General features: G+C 45.7%; 1 long non-coding RNA gene across 2 annotated transcripts in view; it reads left to right on the plus strand.

The window, feature by feature from the left end:
* The window catches only part of LOC132526442 (uncharacterized), a 58,736-nt gene extending 42,665 nt beyond the window's left edge, over nt 1-16,071 (plus strand). The window contains exon 5 of one of the 2 annotated variants that reach the window (XR_009542572.1): nt 12,603-16,071. This is a non-coding gene — a long non-coding RNA (uncharacterized LOC132526442). Of the gene's footprint in view, nt 1-80; nt 292-12,602 lie in introns of those variants that run through there. The other variant, XR_009542573.1, reaches the window with a different exon arrangement.
* The last annotated feature ends 1,967 nt before the right edge of the window (nt 16,072-18,038 follow it).

An 18,038-nucleotide genomic window follows, 5' to 3' on the forward strand; every position in this document is an offset into this window, starting at 1 on the left:
AAAAATGGGACTGAATGCTGAACAAACGAGAACTGAGGCACCATCCCTTCATCTCAACCTCACGGATGAATGTTTTGCAGGTTGGAAATGTAAGCCTCACATCTTCCACCAGAAGCCTGTCCATAAAAAAGATGACCATTTACCAAGTGCTGGACATTGTACAGGGTGTTTTACATGAATCCTCTCATTGAATCCTTGTGGCTACCCTACCAAGGAGGTATGACTAACCCCCTTTTCTTAAGGGCCTGGAGGCACAGGGAGATTAAGTGGCACACCCTAAGCCCACAACTATTAAAGGGTGAGTGATTATGGAGCTCTGGCCTAACTCCAAAGCCCATGCTTATTCTCCTTTTGTGTGTTTCCCAAACTTGCCCATTTACAAGACTTCTGGAGTGGTTATCAAAATGAAAATACAGGTTCCAGGCACCCACCCACATCCCACTCTGAGATTCTGATTTGGTAAGTCTGGGCTAAAGTCTGGGAGTCTCTTTTGTTAACAAGCGCGCTCAGGGACTCTTATGATCAGACTCACAGGTAAAACCTACACGTGGCTGCTGCCACCGCCAGCCCCTCTTCCTGTCTCTCCCTTTCCCCGCAGAGGCTCTGCGCGGACCGCTTTAGCTGCTGGTCATGTTCAGTCCACATCTCCAAAGATGGGGTGCATAAGAGGTTCCACTGGTGTATGGGAGGCAATATTTTTCCTTTTTCTTCAATTTCTATTTAACTTTTATCTAAAAAGAAAGAAATCCAGCTTTACTAAAATTTGATATCCAAATTGGCACTGGCATTCTCCTTCCATCATGAGCCCTGGGCTATCCATGCTACCTGAGGGGCCTAAGAGGCGGGTGAGGGTTCCACGATGCACAGGGAGAATGGTGCCCCACATTTGTTTGCCTCCCAGTGACTGAGACCTTATTGTACCTAAGTGGAATTATAGGTTATATTACCCAGTCTCCTGTACCCCAAAGTCACCCCAAAGTCGGGCCCAGATGGTTTTGGAGACAAGTTTTACAAAGTCATCAACAAACATATAATCCTTATATTATACCTGTTTCAGATGATAGAAAAGGGGGACAGCTCCCCAGATCTTTTTATGAAGTTAGTATAACTTCGATACCAAAGCTGACAAGGACAAGATAATTATCTATTAACCACACTTAAGAATGTAGATGCAAGATTCCTAGGTAAAATATTAGCAGATTTAATTCAGCAACATAATAAAGATAATAAGTACCTCACATGAGTAGGATCCGTGGAATACGGTTGTGCAGTGTCCTTATTTGCCTCCCGCTCTTGTCCTTGTAAGCTGAATTGTGGACCAATTCTTCCTTGCCACTGAATAAATGAAAACTCATTCACTTTTTTGGCCACTCCAACTAAAAAGTCCTTTGATCATGAGAAATGGTCTCAGTTTATGAATTAAGATATATAGTCCCAGGTAATAGTCAAAACTTCCAGCATCACCAAGTTGAAGCTTATCTTCATCCCCAGCCTGAGTCTGCAACAGGTGGAAAGCTTGCAATGGGAATAGACAGCACGGTGTGTGTGCCATCTGTTTCCTCGACTAGGTTTTCTCCTCCTCCCCTTGCACTCATTAGGTGGTCTCTGGCTCCTCTAGAATTGAAGCAGGGAAAGAAAGGGGAGCAAAGGGAAAGGTCCTACTGGCCCAGCCCCGTTATGAGCTGGTTATCAGACCACCCGGGACTGGGCGGAGGTTTAAAGCTGACTTTTTCTATCCGGAAGGTCTTCTGTGGGCGTTTTGGGGCACCTGCTGTTTCTGGGAATCTCTCATCTCCAATGTCATTCATATGGGAGAGTGCATCTTTTCCACCGGGTTACTTAGCTTACCATCAGCTCTAGTTCTTTATAGAAGCTAGCCCTCTTACATGGGTCTAAGATGATCCCACAAAGGCAAGTCTTTCCTGTGGCCCACAACTGGCTCAGGGGAAATACCTCCACACTTCACTCACATAAATTCTGGGGATGTGGGATCTCCCTAATACCTCCCTTTGCTCCGTCGTCAGAGCAGCTACCAGCCAGATTTCTCAGATGTTAGACACAGTCTACACTGTCCTTCAGGCTCCGGGAGACTCTGTGGAGGAGCAAGGGGCCAAGAACTGAGATTCCATTTCAAAAAAGAAGAGGTGGAAGTGAGAGAGTGGTGTGGACATATACACACTACCAAATGTAAAATAGATAGCTAGTGGGAAGCAGCTGCATAGCACAGGGAGATCAGCTCTGTGCTTTGTGACCACCTAGAGGGGTGGGATAGGGAGGGTGGGATGGAGACACAAGAGGGAGGAGATGTGGGGATGTATGTATTCGTATAGCTGATTCAGTTTGTTATACAGCAGAAACTAACACACCATTGTAAAGCAATTATACTCCATAAAGATGTTAAAAAAAAAAAAGAGAGGAGGTGGGACTTGTTCTATGAGATATGAAGGCTTATTTTAAAATAAAAGTCTTAGAAATTCAGACATAGTGGGATGGCACAAGAATTGGAAAATGAATCAATGGAACAGGATAGGAAGCCCAGAAACACACTCACACATATGTGGACCCAATATGTAATAAATGTAGAATTATAAATAAATGGGAAAACAAAGACCGTTCAATAAATGGTGCTTGGAAAATTGATTATGTGTGTGGAAAAACACAAAGTTGGATCCCTCTCTTACATCACAGGTGGGTTAAAACCCTACAAGTAAAAAAAAAAAAAAAAAAACAAAACTTTAAACTTTTATAAGAAAATGCAGGTCTTTATGACCTTGTGTATAGAAAGATTTCTTAGGCTTTACACCAAAACCTTGAACTGTATAGGAAAAACTAAGGACAACATTTTATCACATCACATTACAAAAAACTTTCTGCAAAAACAAAGTAAAAAGACGAATTGCAGACATTTGGGAAAAGATATTTAAAATGCAAAATCTAATAAAGAAAATAGTATCCAGAATATAGAAAGAACCCCGGCGAGCGAATAACGATGATGATTATGATGATGATGATGGCTGGGCACTGTCCTAAGCACTCGAGATGTATTAACTCATTTAATCTTTACTATGCCCCTACAAGACAGGTGTTTATCACCCCCACTTTACAGATGAAGAAACGAGCACAGAAAGGGCTAAATAGTGTGTCTAACATCACTGATAGTTAAGTGATAGAGCTGAGCTTGAGCCTGGGAGTCTGGCTTCAGTTCCTATGGTCTTAACTACTATGCTCTCAAACGCAATAGAAACAACCACGCAAGGAGCCGACACACCTCACGAGCAGTCACAGAAGTGAAAATTAAGATACCAAGGAGAAATCACTTCGCAAATTAAAAAGTCTGATAATACCAAGTTTGAGTGAGATTGTAGGAAGAAAGTGGGAACTTTTGTACACTGCTGGTGGAAGTATCAATTTGCACAACCATTCTGGAGAGCAATTAGCAGTATCTAGGAAATCTGAAGGTGCTCATACCCGAAGACTGAGCAGTTTCACATCTAGAAGTATACCCTAGAGAAATTCTCATGCTATGCACAGTGAGGTGTGATGGAGAATATCCATTGCAGTATTGTTTGTAATAGCAAAATTTGAAAACCAAAGAATTCATCAACAGGAACACAACTGTGGTATATTTATACCAGGAAAGAAAACGCAGCAGTTAATATGACCTGGCAATATATCTACCAATATGGGTAAATATAAAAAATATAGTATAGTGTGGAAAACACTGGTTGAAATAAGATACACACAGTGTAATACCATCTTATAAGATTTAAGTATCTGCAAGACAATGCCATTCAATATGTATGTATACAAAATATGTAGTAAAAGAATAAAAACTTAAACAAGAAGGATAAATAACACATTCATGGTAGTATTTACCTCCAATGGAAAAAAAAAAGGGCAGTGAGATGCAAGAGATGTCCACACAGAAAGTCTCAATTATGTTTGCAAAGCTTAATTAAATAAAAATCCTGACATGGGTCTCTAAATACCATTTCCCATGGTGAAATGGCTGATTCCAGGTCTGGGACAAGAAATCTACATGATGAGCCATGGACCACTTGTTTTGCAAGGAAACTCTCCCAGACTATTAGAGGTCATGTCAAAACAACACAGGAACCACTTTAAAGGGGCCCTTATTGGCCAAGATAGGGCAATTTCTGCATCAAAAAGAATAATAACTTCAATGGATTAAAACCCATCAAATACATAAAAAACATGAGTTCATAATGAAACCAAAAAAATCACAAACAACCTAATAACCTTGCCACTGGAAGTTGCTAGGGTAATATTTTTTTATTCTGAAAATGAATAAATAATGAGAAAGTATTTTATCTTTTCTATGCCATATATTATGGGGTAACTAAATCTTTCATACAAGTAGGTCCTATAATAGGAGAATTCCAACCAATAAATGCAGAAGGAATGATAGAATTCTTTAAAATGCACTATTTTCTACCTCTAAAGAGATAACTGATCTAGGCAACTTCCATTAATGAGGCTAAAACTATTAGCTGAAATGTCAGTGGGGAGCATTACGATGGAAGGGTCAGGCTGACACCACCTACACCCTGTGATCAACCTTAGCCTCCCTAAAAGTGGGACAACACAAACATTATATGTGGAGATGCAACAGGAAGTATCTAACGTTTCTTGCCTAAAAAACTGATCCTGATTTTAATCAAGTCATTAGAACTGCTGTTAATTTATAGGAGATATGGGGGATGGAAGAACTACTTAAATGACAAGGATACAATTGGCTAAATCCAAAAGGTGGAACATTCTGTGGGAGAAATGACCCAGTCTTTCCAACTAATAATGCATTATGCTGCAACAAAAATGGCATTAGAGAAAAAGGGAGGGTGAGTTATTATCAGACAAAATAGACTCAGAAGAGATAACCAAATGCATCGTGAGGCCCTTGTTTGGATCCTGATGGAAACAAATCCACAGTAAAAAGACTGGGAAAATCAAGGAAATATGCATAGGGATTGGTAGGAGAGGACTTTAAGGAATTATTGTTATTTTTGATAAGTGTGATGAAGGCTCAGTGATTATGTTTTAAAATATGCCCTCAACGTTAGAAGAGTATACTGGGACTCCCCCGGTCATCCAGTGGTGAAGTCCATGCTTCCAATGCAGGGGACTTGGCCAAAACAAAAAAAAAAAAAAAAAAAAAGAACGTAACATGGTGAGACACCTTTCGAATGGTCTTTTACCCCAACCCTTCAAGGAAGCTTAGTGAAGTGCAGAAACCAGTCAGGTACTTCAAGGTCTGTGTGATGTGGGAGCCCAAGAAGAGAATGGAATGAAACCGGAGAGGAGCAGTTGGGCCCTCTGGGGAGGGGAGTGCTGGAGCCGAGCGCTAGAATGCCACACCAGGGTTTGTAAGGTCAGCACGGCCCACAGCCCAGACTGGGGCTCCAGTGGCGTCGCCGCAGCCAGAGGAAGGGCACGGCGTCCGGGGACTGAGCTGCCGGGAGGAAGCAGCCCACGAGGAAGGTTCTTGTTACCGCTGAGAACTGAGCCTGAAGTGAGCATCACGGTTCCCACTCCAGGCTGATGTGGCTTGAGGACATGTGGCTGATGCGTGGAGCGTAGATCTGGCATCTCACATACAAGCACAACACTCCCAGTCCAGGAAAACCCATCTTACGGCTGGGGACATAGAGGCACAGAACCGTTTAGCTTTTTATCTCTTAGAAAGGCCAGGTGAGAACTACCTTCTGATTCCAGGCTGCGGCACTAACCCCCAACTGCCTGTAAATCTTTCTGATTTTCTGCACCCCTTTGTCTAACATGCAGAAAGACTGTCAAAGGAGGTGTAGGCCTCAGCCCAAAGGGTGTTAATAACTACTATCTTCTTTCTGAGCTTTTATCAGGAACTGCTGTTCACAAATCATACCGTGAGAACGTTTGCCAGAGATTTCTCAGGAGCAGGCTTAACTCTTCCTGCTGTAGCAGAACTAGCCTGTTTAGTGATCTTCTCCCTTCTTGGAGCCTGGGGCCTCTACCAAGCCAGGTCCACCCTGTCCCTGGTAGCTGGTGCTCTGCTCTTGTGATCTGATGCCTGCTTCCCGGTGGAGCCCAGGGGGTTGGAATGCTTCTGGGGCAGTTTGCCAGCAGCAAGAAGAAAAAGCTTGTCCTGAGAGTTTCCATTCATGGGCTCTGAACCAAGTCCAGGGAACCATCTACCAAGGAGGTCCTGGTAGCGTTGTGGCCAGGAGAGACAGGAACACTTGCAGACAGTTGTTCTCCCGGCCCTGCCTGCTGATGGAGGCGTCTGTGATTGGCTGATTTCTCACATTCTGCACAATTAGGCTGCTTCTTTTGATAAAATTCCCTCCTCACCGTATCCATAGACTCTAATCTGGGAATTACTTTTTTTTTTTTTGTCTGAGCTGCTTGGCTTGCGGGATCTCCGTTCCTCGACCAGGGCTTGAACTCAGGTCACGGCAGTAAAAGTGCTGAGTCCTAACCATTGGACCACCAGGGGATTCTCTGGGAATTACTTTTGATCCTGAAAAACTTTTGCTTTTTGGATGTATTTAGACCCTGTCTGCCCTGTTTATATAGAGTAGGACATCTTCCTATTATAAGTGCTCATCTGTACCCTCTATGAAGGCATGGGACTAAAAAAAGGGGTTAATGAGAAGGGAATAAAAAGAACTAGGGTATCTTTTCTGGTCTTCTTGAAGAGAATCCCATGACATATATGCCAGAGATTAAAAAATAGAGGCTAATATTGAGCAGAATGGCCTAGAATAAAGAGCCTTGCATTGGGCAATATGATTTCCATAAGCATTTGGTCTACACTGGCCTCGGTTACTTTGTCTGTAAAATGAGGCTAATAATAATTAACCTAAGTAACGATAAGAGGTTCAACCTGATGAGCATCTGGAGTGACTTTCCTTTTCCTTAAGTCTGGGAAATACTGACAATCCATCCCATTCATTCAATTATTTATATTGCTTTATATCCTCATTCATTCATATATTCCTTCACTCAACAAGTATTCATGGAGGACGTATTATATGAAATTAACAATGCATGGTACTATGGGAGATAAGATAAAAGTTTGTGTCCCCAGGAATTTCCATTTTAATTGGAGAGCAAAGATGTACATGGAAAACTGTAATACAGAGTATGCCAAATACAGTAAGAAAGGTGCCAAGTGCTATGAGAGTTCAGAAAAAGAGAAATTGCTTCCAGGAGGAAATTTCAGGGAAGATTCAATGAAGGATGATGTGGTTAGACTGAATCTTGAAGAATAAATCAAATTTGAATAGGCAGATATGGGGGAAAATAGTCCAGAGGCCCTGCAAAGGCTTGAACAAAGATCTGGGGGTGGAAATGTGTGGGATATGTTTGGGAAACTATAAATTACCTAGAAAAAAAACTGGAAACTGTCGAAGATATTTGAGTGGAAGACCAATTAGAAGACAGCTGCTGCAGGTCAAGGGACAGTTAGTGAGCATTTAACTCAAGGGGCAGGGGAGAGAAGGGGATGTGAGGACTGGCTGGGGAAAGGATTACTGTGGGGATGGAAAGGAAGGGATGGAGGTGAGGGAGGCTGGAGGGAAGGAAGCAACAAGGTTGGTGGTCACCTCCCCAAACCTGACTGTCCCTCTACTTTTTTATTAGAATAGTACTGGCTTTAATACCCAATTATCCATTCAGAGCAAGTCAGAGTTTGGACAAACAGCGATACTGTTTGGCTGTGATCTTCATCTTGGAGGTGATCTGTGCTTTGCCTAGGTGTCACTTTGCCCTAAAAGTCAGTGAAGGAGTCGGCAACAGGTATTGAGGCCTCACGTCTCCTTCTCCGCCCCCTTGACTCCAGACGCTCACTAACTGTCCCTTCAACTATGGCAGTTGTCTCCTAATTGGTTTCCCACTCACAAAGCTTCAACAGTTTCCTTTTTTTTTAGATGATTTATAGTTTCCCAACTATACAAAATATATTTGTATATACTTTCAGTAAGAGTTTATTGAATATCTCTGATGTTTAAGGTGATGTGGGGAGAGGGCGATTATGTCTCACCCACAGGAGTTTACAAACTAGTGGGGGGGGGGAAGCTGTGTATGTAAATAATCAGACAAAACGAGGTGCGTGAAAAGTGCCATGAGCTGAGCACCAGTTCCAAAGAGGCAGCATTCAGTCCTGGTAACCTGGGAGAGCATTAGGCCGACAAAATGAAATATGGGTCTGTCTATAAATGCCCAAGGGTGGGGAACCCGAGAGGAGTGGGAGGCTGGCGGTTGGCACTGCAAGTCCACAAAAGCAGCGGGTTTCGTCAGGGTACACTGCCGACCGGTGGTAACTCTGGGAGCCTTCAAACTCCATTTAGCCATTTCCCACACAACCAACCATGCTGACTTCTGCAATCTGCTTTCCTCTGGGTGGAAATTGGCTTAGTCTCGGTTGTAGGGCATGCCTAAGGCATGGCGGCATGAAGTCAGCGCAAACTACGTGGGCTCCCAATGCAAGGATTTCAACAAGACTGGAGTTGGACAATGGAGCTGATGCAGATGGGACAGGTGGTGCCCCCAGGGCCCTTCATGTTGCTTTCAGAGTCCGCGTGGTTTGTTCAAAATCCCACCTACTGCTTTCTCCAAGACCAGTTTTCCACACTCTGAGAGTGGATTTCTCTTTGTGGTCTGTTATGCCACTGTGTGGTTTCCCCTACTGTATTCTCTTTTGTGGTTGCAGGGCAAACCTTTCTTGCCTGCTGCTTCCAGGAATGTGTGGTGTGTATCTCAGCGTGCTACACCAGAGGGTTTTATTTCACCTCCCTTGAATGGAATGGTAGTCATCCAGCAGGCCTGGGTGCACATATAAATAGACGGACACGTAAGCCTGCGTTTCATATCCAGAACATAAACCAGCCACCACTGCGCGCTACACGGTCATGTTTTGATGAAAGACTGCTGACAGCACCACAGACCATGCCGTGAGGCCCAGCGAACCACCTAATCCCAACTGCTTTATCCCAGGCATCGATGGGGCAGATTTCTCTGCCAGGAACAATTTCTTTCCAGCCACCAGCAGCTCTCAGTTTCTTTGGCTTTTCCTGCTTCAGCTGCCCGTTACTGGTGACCCTCAGTCAGAGAGGCCAGGGTGAACACGGAAGACTGAAATGTACAGCTAATCCCCCCATTTTTTTTTTCCAGGCAGAAAAGTTAGACCCATTTGCCTGTGAAGCCCTTTGACTCTGGAACTCATGTCAAAAGGGCCCATTGAAAGCTTAGCATTTCCATATCTCCTGCCTAACTTTCTCCAACGTACAACAGGGGAGTGTCCCGTCCTAGACTCTGCAGGATTAAGTATGAATTCCTGCCATTCAGATTCTATACAGTATGGTCCCAAACTACCTTTCCCATTCTATAACCACTATGTCCTTACTTTAGCCTCTGTTTGAGTCTTGTCCGCTTTCCGTTTTCCAAGGCCACTTATATCACTATGCCATTGTTGTAATGGTCCCCTCCCCTGGAACAGTCCCCCTTCTCGCTGCCTGTTGAAAGCATTTCTATCCTCTAAGGCTGAGTTTCATTCCGAGACCTCCATGACCACTCCCACTGGTGTCTTTCTCTCCAGAGCGTGCATTGTTTCTACTCTTTACTCAATGAGTCATTAATTACTTATGATAGATTCTTTGTAGTCTTATACACTGATTAGAACTGACATTTTTCACATTGGAATTCTAGATTCTAGTCTCCTCTAGAGTGGAATCCCCATGAGGTCAGGGTTCGTGCGTTATCTTCCTTGTAACTCCTACGGTGTTAAGTGCTGTATCTACAAGAGGAGCCAGGAAGTGCTTGTTGATTGAATGAATAATAATCCACTCTTGAAAAATCAGAGCTTTGGCAGTGTCTGTGAGTGAATCCAGTGACCTTTCAAGGACATTCTCTGGCTAAGCAGCGAAAAATTGGAATATGAGGTAATAACTAAGTCATTCTCAGGTCCAGAAGGGAGCTCAGAGACTATCCCACCACTGAAGTGCCCTGGAGCCATCTAGAATGTCAGCTTAACTCAGCTTCCACGCTGGGTTGCTTCCACAGTTTTGGGTTTCTTGGCATTCTAGTCTATGGATTCAGAAGACCTGATTTTTACAATTGTCATCCCTCAATAACCTTCATATATTTATTCAGTAAATACTTGATTTGAATTAAACTGGGAACAGTTCTAACCTTTTTCTAGATATTGTGGAGAATGGGTCTGGGATGTTTGAGTAAGATGTAAGTGCTTTTTATACAACATTTGAGTTTTGAACCATGCCTTTGGAATTCCATAAGTACCTGAAGTGTCTAGTCAGTGATTGCAGCACTTGTTCTTTAAATAGTGGATTTGACTTTTGTGAACCTCTAAATATAATTTTTAGATAAATCTGATTAATAAAATGGAGACTCAAATATGGTAATATTTTAGCAAAAATAAGGAATAAAAAAAATTAGAAAAAAACCCCCCACGATTTTTACATGTGGCTTATAAAAGGGCTTTGAAGGTGATTCCAAAAGAAAACTTTCAGAAATGTATTAAATTATGGAAGCATTACTGTAATAAGAATAGCTTTCACTTACTGAGCATTTGTTGTGAGTCATTAAGTACTTGATATTCAAAATCTCATTTAATCCGAAAAGCAACCTGATGAAGAGGGATTTTATTAGCTCCATTTCAGAGGCATGGAAACTGAAGGTTAAAATAGTTCACCTGGATTTGAACGCCAAAGTCAATGTACCACTGTGACGACCATCTTGAAGGACAAACACTGATTGCATATGAAAGGTGGAGTATTTCCTGCCATATCAGTAAACAAAGTATGTCACAGTCATCACCAGTTGCAGCCACCACTGCAATGGATGTGAGCTGGAGAGCCCTGAGGGAACTCAGGAAGGAAAGAATACCTGCCATCTAGCAGCCATCAGGCTGCAGCCACTCCCCACGGTGCACCCTGAGGAGACTCGGGATGAGAAAGTGCAGGATACTGGCCCCAGAGAGCTGAGGTGCACATCAAAGGAATGATTTCAGTGAGCACAGACTCTTGCATCTTCCCATCCATAGAAAAGCGCTAAATTCCTTAACTTGGGATATCTGGTTTTCTTTCATTAAAAATAATCTTTTGGGGACTTCCCTGGTGGTGCAGTGGTTAAGACTCTGCACTCCCAATGCAGGGGGCCCAGGCTCGGTCCCTGGCCAGGGATTCACTCACAGACACTAGATCCCACATGCATGCTGTAACTAGGAGTTCGCATGCCACAGCTAAGGAGCCCGCCTGCCGCAACTAAGACCCAGCACAACCAAATAAATAAATAAATATTAAAAAAATAATAATAACCTTTTGATGTTCTGGCTCCCTGTCCTTTGTTGCAAAACTTCTGTTGATATATAACCTGGCTCCCACCTTTCCCCTTTGGAGCAGTTTTCTCAGGGTTACTTGAGATGTTGCCTCCCGGGCTTGAAGTCCTAAAATTTCCAGCCGAATAAAACATAACTCGCAACTTTTAGGTTGTGAATAATTTTTTATGTCCACAGATATGTTCAACTTCTCATGTTTAAGGCCACTTAGGGCTGGTCATTGCACAACTCCGGGGTCAGCACTTGCCCCCTGCTCATAGCATATTTGGGTCATTTTTAATGACAACTTTCTAGCAGATGGCGGTAAACTGTCTTGAGCAAGGTGGGTGGGGAGTGGTTCCTGATTCACAGTTGCTCGAAAATGGTTCTCAGTGCTCTCTGTTCACATGTAGAAGGCAGGGGCCGTAACCTGAAGAAATTAAAAATCTTGAGCAGCTTCTAGATGAGCCTTCTTGGAACTGACAAATGAGGGTTCTTATTACTTAGGGTCTGAAGTAATATCTCACTTGCCCGTTGTCATGGTACTGCCCTTCTTCTGTATTTGGAGTGAACTGTAATCTCCTAATCTTCTTAGTTATTAACGTAATTTAATGGAACAAGAAGTGTGTTGAGAATCTCCTATGCAGAAGAAGCTATGATAGTTCCTTTACAGGAGGAATGAGGATGGGGAATGGTGGGGCATGGAGAGACCTGGTGGAGGTGGGAATTCGAGGGGAGATGCAGGAATGAATGCGTGGCTGGATCTTACTTTATAAACCGCAGAGGAGACTGAACTGTCAGGACCGTACATAAGTATTATGACGGTGGGGTTGGAGGCAGGATATAAACAAGAATCCTTTGGGAACCTAAGGGAGAGAGGAGTTTATTCGGTCTGGGAGAGCTGGAGAAGCCTTCACGGAGGATGGGCCATTTGAGCTAACTCTTGAAGGACGGGCAGGCCCCTGACAGAAGGAGAAGGAAGGAACAGGAGCAAGAAAACATGAGGTGAAAGCGGTGTAGCTGCCAGAGTGAGCTCTGCATACATGTGTTGGGTCAGGTAGGGACTGTGGCAGAAAACGTAAAGAAACTTGAATACCCTCTTAAAGACTTCAGACTTTACCGGGCAATGGGGAGTCCCTGAAGAACTCTGAGCACCGAAGACCTTTTGATCTCTTGATTTTCCGGAGATGACTCCTTTTGCATGCAGTTCTTGGCAGTGTTGGCTACATTATGCGGGCGCGAGATTTCACTTTTCTTTTTTTCTTTCCAGGGGAGCCGTCTCAAGGAAAAGGACCTTATTGTTCTTTTGTTCCCTGTCATCCAGGTCTGATACTCTGTTTGCCATTTCCTCTCCCTTCCCTTTGATACTTGTGGCAGGGGAAGTTGTATCGTTGGTTCTTCCTGCTGACATCTGGGTCAGGTACTTGACTCATATGACCTCATGACTATTCTTTTCGGAGAGTTAGATGGGATAGGGAGTAAGTTGTCGTCACTGTCCATGGGTTGAAAACTCTAGAAAGTTTAGGAATAAAAGAGTTGGAGGAAGAAACGTATAGACGAAGAGATGGGACATGCATCAAAGCACAGGACAGCGTGCGCTGGGTTGAGAGAGGTCCCGAAATAGAAAGCGCTTCTCTTGGGATTCACACTGCAGGCCTTGGCAGGCGGCCCGCCCTTATCACCGTTAATTTTCAGACTTTGGAATTGGGCACCACACCCTGGTGTTAAGCTGTTAACCTCCAGAATCAAGGCCACAGCTGCCGGGAAGAATTCCTCTTTCAGGCTGTGGCCTCAGCAGAGTTCTCCGTCTGGACGCGCCACAAAGGGTGAATGCTCCTAAATTCAGTGCCATGATTCTGGGACTCTATATATACTCAGGCGGCTCCCACTCCTTTCCTCCAGGACGCACACACAGAGCAGAACTGTCCTGGAGTGGATCAGGGCACTGCAGTTGCAGAGAGAGAGACAGACAGACCGCCCTCCTTTGTTCTACTTCCCGGAAGAGTAAAATTGGAAAAAAAGCGGATACTTTGAGGAAATAAAGGACATTTCTAGAGCCTGGATTTTCACAGCAGAAGTCTGCTCTGGGTCTAGAGACAGGTCACAGTTTTCAGATTCGGGAGATCTTGAGACTTCCCCCAGTTTTCCTTGCCGTGTGCCGTGACGTTACACGCAGGCCATCAGCAGGGGGCTCTCTCAACCTTAGCAGCTGCTGTGGATGCCTGGGAGGCCACGCCATGCAAATGAGAGAAGAAACGCAGATCTGACTGTGAGTTTAAAATCCAATGCCCCAAAGTCCTTTGGAGAGAAGAAACCCTAACCCATCCCGAAAACAGACCACTTCAGCAAGAAGGTATTTGCTAGCGTTTACATTAAATGACACTGTTTAAATTCCTGGATCGAGGTCAGCGTAATGTTTATGCTCAGAGTAACACGTAGCTAAGTTATCCTTCAGAGAACCTAAGAAGCAGAACAACTCTCTGACCAGTGGTTTAATTGTTTCTGGACTGGCGGCTCAACGATTCCTAAATATTGAATCACAGCACCATCAATCACCGTCGGTCCCAGGTCTGAACCAAAGCTTTGCAGATGCCAAATCCCTATGTGGCATTTGCCCAAAATCACGCCGGCTAAACACACGGTGCCTCATTGATAAAGCGTAATGTCCGGGTAGCTAATGGCCGCTATCTGTTAGGGCCGTTGGAGCTGGCCAACTGCTCTCAATTAAGATGGAAAAGGCCGCATGGTGAAGATGGAATCAGGAAAAGGAAACCGGACACTGCCAGAACCACATCTGTCTGGAGTTAATATCTCCTGGGAGTGTTGTAATTTTCCATTCTGTAGATACAGCAGGCTGGGCTCCAGTGCAAGTATTAGTAGGAATCAGGGTGCCCTCTTCCTTGGAAGTTCCTAGACAACCTCTGTTCAGGTTTTATTACTGCCTAACTCTGTTCTTCTTAGCTCTAGGCAAATAATCATGTTCCTTTATTACAACTTCAGCTGAGACGTGTTACAATGCATGTTGCCATTGATGGTTTGATATCAGGTATGCTTCTTTGAGGAAATTACAGGAGAATGCCCCAAATTCCCCAACAACATTTGGGAGGCATCTTGGACTTTTATTTGGGGGTGATGGGGACACACCTAGTCAGTGGGTGAGGTTTTGTAACCTTTTCCAATTCCAGGGAAGAGGCGGCACCGTATTGTGACCAAATTCTACCTCCCACCTGTCCCCTATAAAAGTGTACCAAACAGAGGAACCAGATAGCTCCCGGGCAAACCGCACCCTGAGCGCCGAGTGGACTCGAGGGGACGTGGGCTTTGGGAGGTCAGGGTTAGTCGGCAGGATCTGGAGGCATGAGCATGAGTCCTCTTGGTGACAGAAAGGCAAACACATCTGAGTAGAAACTTTGGGGAAGCCACTCCAGGCTACTGCGGTGGGAAACTCAACGGTTTCTGTTTGTACTGGCTTCGTTCATTCACATGTTTCTCATCAGCTGCATTCAGACTGATTCCATTTGCAGAGCTCTCCTGGCAGTCTTGGTGCATGGGGCTTGGTGGCAAAATCCCCGGCAGTTCTGACCCTGCCCAGGCCCTGCTCTTCTCGTGTAGTTTCTTGGCGCTTTAGTGTCTAAGCAGAAATTGGCTAAGCAGACGCAGCAGTTGAACAAAACCAAATGTAAAACAGAACGTTGGAACACCGAATGAAGAGATATTTCTATGTGTGGGGAGCAGGAATGCAGTGAGGGGCAGTGAGGGAGGGGCTTCCTTAGAACCAGACTGAATCAGGCTCCCATCTTGTCAGCATCCTCGCTAATTACGCCAGATCAAAAGTTGTATCCCCTTTACCCTTCCGTCTCACTAATGGATGCCATAGAAAATATTTGGGTCCCTGGCCCTCACAGGAGTTGTGACCCACGACACGCTGACACCACTTAATTTTTCTCAGAATCCTTTAACTTAGCTTTGCACACTCCCATCAGCTTCCTTCTTAGCACCCACCTCCCCAGCCCCAACTGTTTCACATGTGTGGCTCATCTTTTCTTCCTCCACTTGACGCTGACTTTTCTTGTACCGTTAGGGAGGATGCTTGTCATCCCACCCTTTATATCGACACGGCAGGGAGAGGCCATCCAGTTGGAGAAACGTCCAAGCCCTCTCTTCCCACTGTTGAGACTGGGAGAAAGGCACTGCTGTCCACAGCCCTTGGCCGTTTCCCAGGGACTGACAGCATGTGTTCTGTGGTTCTTGTCCTGCATGTTGCTGTCTGGATTTGATTTCTGCATGTGTGGGTCATGGGGTCTGAAATTAGGGTGGAGACCTAAGTATTAGGAAGGAGAGAGTCCATTGGCTTCAGGTTCAAGACATTGATCCAGTCCAGTAAAACTGGTATGCACACGCACAAACACGTACGTGCACGCACTTCCACGCACACACAGGGTGGTCTCACAGTCACGCAGTTCAAAACGCAAAAGGCAAAAAGGGGCATATATATCTTCCCGCACGCCTGTTCCCCAGCTTCTTAGTCCCCTTTGTAGATCCCACCAGGGTTTACAGTGTCTCCTGTCCCTGCAGACATGTTTTAAACATACATTAGCAAATAAATCTTACGTTGCCCCACAGTTGGTAGCATACTATACATAGTGTTCAACATCCTTTTGTTTTTTTTTCACCTTTTAAAATGGCTGCATAGTGTATCATTGAATGAATTTCCATAATTTATTTAACTAGTCCCATATGGACGGGCATTTGGGAGTTTCCAATCTCTTGCTATTGTAAAAATATGAAGTGTCTATTCTGATCCTCAGATCTTGTGTTTATTTCCCAAGTCTCCACACTCAGAGGGGGAGGAGGGTGGTCCACCCTCTACACGTCTGCCCAGCCTGGCGCTGGCTTTGAAGCCCCAGAGCCCTGAGTCAGACATGGCTAGCGTGGCTCTTTTGTCCCTCCAATTCTCGCCAACTTGCCATCACACAGAGAACTTATGCTACCGATTCCGGTGTTCTCTAACTTAGGTAAGTTTATGCTTTTCTTTCTCCTCCTCTGCCTACAGCCTCCTCCAACCCAGGGATTTGGTTGTAACCAAAATCCTGATCCAGCAGGTGATGCCTCCACTCTCCTAAGACTCAGGGTATTGAATCCCCTACACTTCCATAGCACGTGGTAATGTGCAAAGCACTCTCATGTAGCGTTCTTTCATCTAAATCTTACACAAATTATCTGAGGTTGGTAGGACGTTTTCTCCACGAAGGAACTGTTGTTCAGAGGGACTGTGTGGCTTGCCCAAGTTCACTTAGCTGATAAATGACAGACACAAAGCTCAAAGCCAGATCATCTAACTCTCAGTCTACAGCTTTTCGAATACACATGCTTACCCTTTTGCCATGTATGTGACATCCAAGTCAGCTTTCAACTTGGAATACAGTGGAGGCTAAGATCTAGCAAATTTATTCTCAATTTTCATTTCCATCAGTAGATAGATTGAGGCTATTCAGACAAAAGGAATTATGCACCACTTCATCTACATGGATCCGCTGGGATAGCGTACAACACGGTGAGGGCAACGCCAGCTGTCCAGGGAGCAGGAAAATATGGTGGGAGAGGTGCCAGGGCTGGAGGCACACGTGTGATGTGGAGGTCAGGGGATGGGCTTGGGAACGGGCAGCAGGGAGAGGGGAGAAGGACGTCCGTGCACGGAGCGTCCACTGTGTGCCACGCTCACCCGTTAATCGCTCACGGGACTTGGGAAACACGCGCACACGGATGCGGCAGGCCCCGCTGGTTCCCTCAGGACGTGGTAGCGGGGCGTGGTGGGCCGCCTCTGCTCTACCGGCGGGCAGCCAGGGACTGAGTGACTTCGCACACCGAGCTGACCGCGCGCACCGAGCTGGTCTCAGCCTCCTGCCCCCAGCTCACGTGCGCGGCTCTTTCCTCCCCCGGCACGTGTTTCCTCTCCTCTCCGGCAGCTCCCCACCTCCTAGGAGAACAGTTTGGGGCAGCTTTACTGCATCCGCTCACCGGGCATCCTCGGCTGCACCACCCCGGCGCAGGGATCCGGGCTGCGAAGGGGCTGCGGGCAAGGTGTGCTGCCACGGTGGAGAGAGACGCCCCGTCGGAGGCAGGGGTGTGAGGGCAGCCAGGGCACTGAACGTGCTCCTTCAGAAGAGGAAGTTTTGCAGGGGCGCTGCCAAGAGAGGCACCGGACCGAGAGGAGGGCCGGGTCACCGCAGGCTCAGAAGCTGTGCTGAGGGCCTCAGGAATTGTCCTAGAGGCGGTGGGAATTACAGAGGAAGTTGAAGGAGGTTCTCTCCCCGTGAGCATGCACCGAGGAAAGGTCGTATGTGGACACGGAGGAAGGGGACTGCCGGCCAGCCAGGAGGTGGGTTCTCACCAGGAACTGACCGTGACTGCACCCTGGCCTCGGACTTGCAGCCTCCAGAACGGGGAGAATCCGATTCCTGTTACTTAAGCCCCTAGTCTCCGGCGCTGCGTCATGGCAGCCCACCAGGCGGAGACGCACACAGCCCTGTGCCTGTTGGCTCTGGAAATCCAGGGCGAGCACAGAATCCTCGCCCCCATGGAGCTTGCAGTCTAGTGGTGGGGAGAGGGAGGCATGAAATGAACGCTCCTCGCAGACATATGTAGTTACTGTTATGGAAGAGAGTAACAGGGCCTCATTTACACTATGGAAGACAGGGGAGGACTT

Source organism: Lagenorhynchus albirostris, chromosome 9 (genome assembly GCF_949774975.1).
Source record: "Lagenorhynchus albirostris chromosome 9, mLagAlb1.1, whole genome shotgun sequence".
NCBI lineage: Eukaryota > Metazoa > Chordata > Mammalia > Artiodactyla > Delphinidae > Lagenorhynchus > Lagenorhynchus albirostris.